Raw genomic sequence first — 7357 nt, forward strand, 5'->3', positions numbered from 1 at the left:
GGAAACATTCTTGTCAAATGCTTTTGCTCTGATCCATCTTACGCCAGTCTAAGAATTTCTCTCTAGCAGCGCAATATGAATGCCCCTGGCCGTCCCTCTTAATCATGGCCTTAGTTCTGAAAACCAACAAAGTAGAATCATGGTCCTATTCCTTTTACACAAGAGTCTTTTTTATTATATCGTCTGTAGAGTTAAATCCTCCCTCATCTCTTTACCAGCATGCAGGTCAGGATGTGATGGGTAACTAGGTGTTGAGCTTGCTTCCTCATTCCTGAGACCACTTTATGTGTAGACTTAGTAACTAGTAATGCATGTTTCCTTTTTTTTTTTTTTTTTTTTTTTGTCCTTAAACTTCCTTCTGAAACAGGCCTTTTTCAAAAGGTCTAAATAATTTTATGGTGTGTGTGCATTGATAAAATGAAATAGGTCATGATCATAAATGGACTCCGAATTCCTAGCTGCATAAAGAATTGCGCTGAACACACAGCACACAAGTGCTTAGGGAGCAGAAGAACTGAATGCAGTGCTTGGTGTCCTGAAGGGATTGGAGCTTTTAATTTTGGCTTTACAAAGAAGTCCTTTGACCTTTGCAAAATCACTTCCCTTTTCCATCTTTTCATCTTTTGTTGGCATGAGAGACTTGTGATATTCCTTCTAACACTCTGAGTTCCCAAGTAGACAATGCCAGGTTTTGCTTTCACATGCACCATATCCTTTTCAGGATGTTGCTTCCCATCTGGCTGTCAGCAACCAGGAGTGTGCAGTGACTTCCCTGCAATTACCCAACTTTCCCCACATCCCCCAGTACTCTCCTTTGTCTTCTACACTTCATCCTCTTTGATCAAAACCACTTCTCATTTGTGTCACCCAGAAAATATCAGGCAGAAGTTAAAAGTAGAGAAGCATGCTCCAACAGTCTCCTATCAAGTCATGAGAGACGAATTACCTGAAACGCCTTCAAGAATTTTTAAGGTTTTTCAAGGTAATCCATTGTTCTGAGATTTCACTCAAAATGGAGAGCAAAACTAATGAAGTTTAGACATTTAGCAATGCAGACTTTTGTATATATCATGCAAGCCTAGTCATGTTATACAAGTGAGTACAGATTGATTAGTACAGGATTTCATTCAAAAAGCCAGCAAATAGGCAAATGTCTATGAACCCATCACTCAGGAACTGAGAGAGAAAGATGAAGCATGTAAGGTCATTCTCATATATGTCTCCAAAATCAAAATGAAACCAAATACAAATGAATGGACGAACAATAAAACAAACAAGGAAATGCACACTTTTTTTATTAGATATTTTCTTTATATACATTTCAAATGCTATCCTGAAAGTTCCATATACCCTCTCTTTTCCCTGCTCCCCTACCCACCCACTCCCACTTCTTAGACCTGGCATTCCCCTATATTGAGGCATATAAAGTTTTCAATGCCAAGGGGCCTCTCTTCCAAGTGATGGCCGGCTAGGCCATCTTCTGCTATATATGCAGCTAGAGATATGAGCTCTGGGGGTACTGGTTAGTTCATATTGTTGATCCACCTATAGGGTACCCCTTTAGCTACTTGGGTACATTCTCTAGCTCCTCCATTGGGGGCCCTGTGTTCCATCTTATAGATGACTGTGAGCATCCACTTCTGTATTTGCCAGGCATGTGACAGCTATAACAGGGTCCCTTCAGCAAAATCTTTCTGGCATTATGCAATAGTGTCTGGGTTCGGTGGCTGATTATGGGATGGATCCCTGGGTGGGATAGTCTCTGGGTAGTCCATCCTTTCGTCTTAGCTCCAAACTTTGTCTCTGCAACTCCTTTCACGGGAATTTTGTTCCCTATTCTAAGGAGGAATGAAGTATCCACACTTTGGTCTTCATTCTTCTTGAGTTTCATGTGTTTTGCAAATTGTATCTTGGGTAGTTTAAGTTTCTGGCCTAATATCCATTTAGTGCATATCTAATGACTTCTTTTGTGATTGGGTTACCTCACTAAGAATGATATCCTCCAGATACATCCATTTGTCCAAGAATTTCATAAATCCATTGTTTTTAAGTGCTGAATAGTACTCCATTGTATAAATATACCACATTTTCTGTATTCATTCTTCTGTTGAGGGACATCTGGGTTCTTTCTAGCTTCTGGCTATTATTAATAAGGCTGCTACGAACATAGTGGAGAATGTGTCCTTATTACCAGTTGGAACTTTTTCTGGGTATATGACCAGGAGAGGTATTGCTGAATCTTCCGGTAGTATTAAATGTCCAATTTTCTGAGGAACCTCCAGACTGACTTCCAGAGTGGTTGTACAAGGTTGCAATTCCACCAGCAGTGGACAAGTGTCCCTCTTTCGCCACATCCTTGCCAGCATATGCTGTCACCTGAATTTTTGATCTTAGCCATTCTGACCGGTGTGAGGTGGACTCTCAGGGTTGTTTTGATTTGCATTTCCCTGATGATTAAGGATGTTGAACATTTTTTCAGTTGCTTCTCATCCATTTGGTATTTCTCAGTTGAGAATTCTATGTTTAGCACTGAACCCCATTTTTAATGGGGTTATTTGAATTTCTGGAGTCCAGCTCCTTGAGCTCTTTGTATATATTGGATATTAGTCCCCTATTAGATTTAGCATTGGTAAAAATCCTTTACCAATCTGTTGGTGGCCTTTTTTTCTTAATGACAGTGTCTTTTGCCTTACAGAAGCTTTTAGTGGAAATGGGACTGTTTAGATCGTTAATCTGATCCTGATTTAACTTTGGTACCTGGGATCTGTCTAGGAAGTTGTCTATTTCATCTAGGTTTTCTAGTTTTGTTGAATATAGCCTGTTGTAGTGGGATCTGATGATGTTTTGGATTTCCTCGGGTTCTGTTTTTATGTCTTCTTTTTCAATTTTGATTTTGTTAATTAGGATACTGTCCTTGTGCCCTCTATTTAGTCTGAGAAAGGGTTTATCTATTTTGTTGATTTTCTCAAAGAACCATCTCCTGGTTTGGTTGATTCTTTGAATAGTTCTTCTTGTTTCCACTTGGTTGATTTCATGCATGAGTTTGATTATTTTCTGCCCTGTACTCCTCTTGGGTGAATTTGCTTCCTTTTGTTCTAGAGCTTCTAGGTGTGCTGTCAGTCTGCTAGTTTATGCTCTCTCTAGTTTCACTTTGGAGGCACTCGGGGCTAAGTGTTTTTGTCTTACGACTGCCTTCATTGTGTCCTATAAGTTTGGGTATGTTGTGGCTTCATAGAATGAATTGGGTAGGGTACCTTCTGTTTCTATTTTGTGGAAGAGTTTGAGAAGAGTTGGAATTAGGTATTCTTTGAAAGTCTGATAGAACTCTAAAAAGCCTTTAATTTCTTTTTTTATTTCATCCTTGACCAAATTATCATTGAGTAGAGTGTTCTTCAGTTTCCATGTGAATGTTGACTTTCTATAATTTATGTTGTTATTGAAGATCAGCCTTAATCCGTGGTGATCAGATAGGATGCATGGGATAATTTCAATATTTTATTATCTGTTGAGTCCTGTTTTGTGACCAATTAATTTTGGAGGAGGTACCATGTGGCGCTGAGAAGAATGTATATCCTTTTGTTTTAGGATAAAATGTTCTGTAGATATCAATTAAATCCATTTCTTTCATAACTTCTGTTAGTGTTCATGTGTCTCTGTTTATTTTCTGTTTCCAGAATCTGTCCATTGGTGAGAGTGGGGTGTTCACATCTCCCACTATTATCGTGTGAGGTTCAATGTGTGCTTTGAGCTTTACTAAAGTTTCTTTAATAAATTTGGCTGCCCTTGTATTTGGAGCATAGATATTCAGAATTGAGAGTTCGTCTTGGTAGATTTTACCTTTTATGATTTTGAAGTGTCTCTCCTTGTCTTTTTTTGATTACTTTGGGTTGGAAGTCAATTTTATTTGATATAAGAATGGCTACTCCAGCTTGTTTCTTCAGACCATTTGCTTGGAAAATTGTTTTCCAGCCTTTCACACTGAAATAGTGTCTGTCCTTTTCCCTGCGGTGGGTTTCCTGTAAGCAGCAATATGTTGGGTCCTGTTGGTGTAGCCAGTCTATTACTCTATTTCTTTTTATTGGGGAATTGAGTCCATTGATATTAAGAGAAATTAAAGAAAAGTAATTGTTGCTTCCTGTTATTTTTGTTGTTAAAATGGGGATTATGTTCTTGTGACTAGCTACTTTTAGGTTTGTTGAAGGATTATTTTCTTGCTTTTTCTAGGGTGTAGTTTCTGTCCTTGTGTTGGTGTTTTCCCTTTATTATCCTTTGAATGGCTGGATTCATGGAAAGATTTTGTATGTATTTGGTTTTATCTTGGAATACTTTGGTTTCTCCGTCTATGGTAATTGAGAGTTTTTAATGGGTATAGTAGCCTGGGCTGGCATTTGTGTTCTCTTAAGTTCTGCTTAACATCTGCCCAGGATCTTCTGGCTTTCATAGTCTCTGGTGAATAGTCTGGTGTAATTCTGATAGGCCTGCCTTTATATGTTACTTGACCTTTTTCCCTTACTGCTTTTAATATTCTATTTTTATTTAGTGCATTTGTTGTTCTGATTATTATGTGTCAGGAGGAATTTATTTTCTGGTCCAGTCTATTTGGAGTTCTGTAGGCTTCTTGTATGTTCATGGGCATCTCTTTCTTTAGGTTTGGGAAGTTTTCTTCTATAATTTTGTTGAAGATATTTGCTGGCCCTTTAAGTTGAGAATCTTCATTCTTATCTACTCCTATTATCCGTAGGTTTGGTCTTCTCACTGTGTCCTGGATTTCCTGGATGTCTTGAGTTAGGATCTTTTTGCATTTTGCATTTTCTTTGATTGTTGTGTCGATGTTCTCTATGGAATGTTCTGTACCTGAGATTCTCTCTTCCATCTCTTGTATTGTGTTGCTGATGCTCGCATCTGTGGTTCCAGATTTCTTTCCAAGGGTTTCTATCTCCAGCGTTGTCTCACTTTGGGTTTTCTTTATTTTGTCTACTTCCCTTTTTAGGTCTTGTATGGTTTTGTTCAATTCTATCACCTCTTTGTTTGTTTGTTCCTATTTTTCTTTAAGGACCTCTACCTCTTTATCAACATTCTCCTGTATTTCTTTAAGTGAGTTATTAAAGTCTTTCTTTATGTCCCCTACCAGAATCAAGAGATATTATTTTTAAGTCCGAATATTGTATTTTGGGTATCCAGGACTGGCTGAGGTGGGAGTGCTGGGTTCTGATGATGGTGAGTGATCTTGGTTTCTGTTAGTATGATTCTTACATTTGCCTTTTGCCATCTGGTATTCTCTGAAGTTAGTTGCTATAGTTGTCTCTGGTTGGAGCTTGTTCCTCCTGTGATTCTGTTAGCCTCTGTCAGTAGACCTGGCAGTGTAGCTCTCTCCTGAGTTTCAGTGATCAGAGTATTCTCTGCAGGCAACTTCTCCTCTTGCAGGGAATGTGCACAGATATCTGGCATTCAGACCTGCCTACTGACTGAAATGAAGGCCTGAAACTGGGCCTGTCCCAGAAGCTAGGTCACTTTTGCCTGTCCCAGAAGCTGTGTAGCTTCTGTAGTCTGCACTATCACCTGTGCAGACTAGTCACTGAGGGATCCAGGACCTAAGATGGCTCCCCCAGGTTCTCCGTGGCAGAGCCCTCCAGGGCAGGGCAGATACCTCTCCTCTGGCAGGGAAGGTGCCTGGATGTCTGGAGCTGGAAACGGGGTCTGTGCCAGAAGTTGTGTTGCTTCTGCCAGTCCCAGAAGCTGTGTAGCTTCTGTTGTCTGCACTCTCACCTGCACAGACTGGTCACTGAGGTATCAGGGACCCAAGATCGGGAATGGACTCTTAAAATAAATTTTTCTTTTTTCACTTTTTTCTTTTGAGTCAGAGTGGCATGCCAAGCTGGCCATGATATAAAAAATAAAATGAAATAAAACCCTTGAACTTTTAAAAAATATGCTTTCTTTACTTATTATTTTTTAAAAAAATATTTATTTATTGTATTTGTATGAGTACACTGAAGCTGTCTTCAGATACAACAGAAGAGAACATCAGATCCCATTTCAGATGGTTGTGAGCCAACATGTGGTTGTTGGGAATTGAACTCAGGACCTCTCCAAAGAGCACCCAGTGCTTTTAACTACTGAGCCATCGCTACAGCCCAAGGCAACTTTTAAAAAATTAAATTGGTTCATTGACAGTTTCATACATGTGTATAATACATTTTAATTACTTCCATTCCTATTCTCCTTTATCTTCCTCACAATGTGAGCCTCACAATGCTCCCACCTCTCTACAAATCCCTTCCCACATTCATGTCTTTTTATCTTGTTTGGCAACCCATCGAATTTAAACAAGACAATCTGTATGATCATGGGCTTGGCACTATCCATTGATGCTTGTTGGGTATAAGTGGATACACAACTAAAAAACAATGACTCTGAATCTTTCAGTAGCCAATAATATAGCAGGGAGTGGTAAGGGTCCATGATCACCTCCTCTGTTTATGACTGATTATTGACATGGCTAATCTTGTGTAGGCTTAGTGTAGTTATCCAGAGCTGCTGTAAGTTCATTATTGTAAAGGATGAGTCATGCCCCAATAATGGAATTTTCCATCCCTTCTCCCTATTTTCTAGTTCCTTCATTCTTTCCGCTTCCTTTTATATGATGTTCTCTGAGCCTTAGAGGCAGTAATATAAATGTATCATTTAGTGCTGAATGTCTAATTGTCACTCATTCTCCACATCTGAGCAGCCCCGAGTCTACACTTCCACTCTTTACTGTGAGAGGAGAGACTTCTCTAAGGCTGAGAGTAATATTTGCCTATGAGTATGTCATAGGGTTTCTATTGCTGCAATGAGACACCATGAAAAAAAAATCAAGATGGGGGAGGAAATGGTTTATTGGTTACATGTCAATATCATTGTTCACTATCAAAGGAAGTCAGGAGAAGAACTCAAACAGAGCAGGAACCTGGGGATAAGAGCTGTTGCAGAGGCCATCAAGGGGTGCTGCTTACTGGCTTGCTTCAAGTGGCTTGCTCAGCCTGCTTTCTTATGGAACCCAGGACCTCCTTCCCAGATGTAGCACCACCCACAGTGGGCTAAACACTCTCCCATCAATTACAAATCGAGAAAATGCTCTACAGGTCTACTTACAAACGTTGGTTAAGGAGGCATCTTCTTCATTGTGGCTCCTTCCTGTCCAATGATTTTAGCTTGTTCTAAGTTGACATAAAACTATCTGCCACAGAGTAGGAACATAAATATTTAGAAGACAGTTTGATGTTATGTCAATCTAAGTTTAAAAAAGTAGTAAGCTCCCCCACTAGGGTGTATGACTTCCCCAGCCACTTCTTTCTTTTTTTTTTTTTAAAGGAAA

The sequence above is a fragment of the Mus musculus genome, chromosome X, assembly GCF_000001635.26.
Source record: "Mus musculus strain C57BL/6J chromosome X, GRCm38.p6 C57BL/6J".
Lineage (NCBI taxonomy): Eukaryota > Metazoa > Chordata > Mammalia > Rodentia > Muridae > Mus > Mus musculus.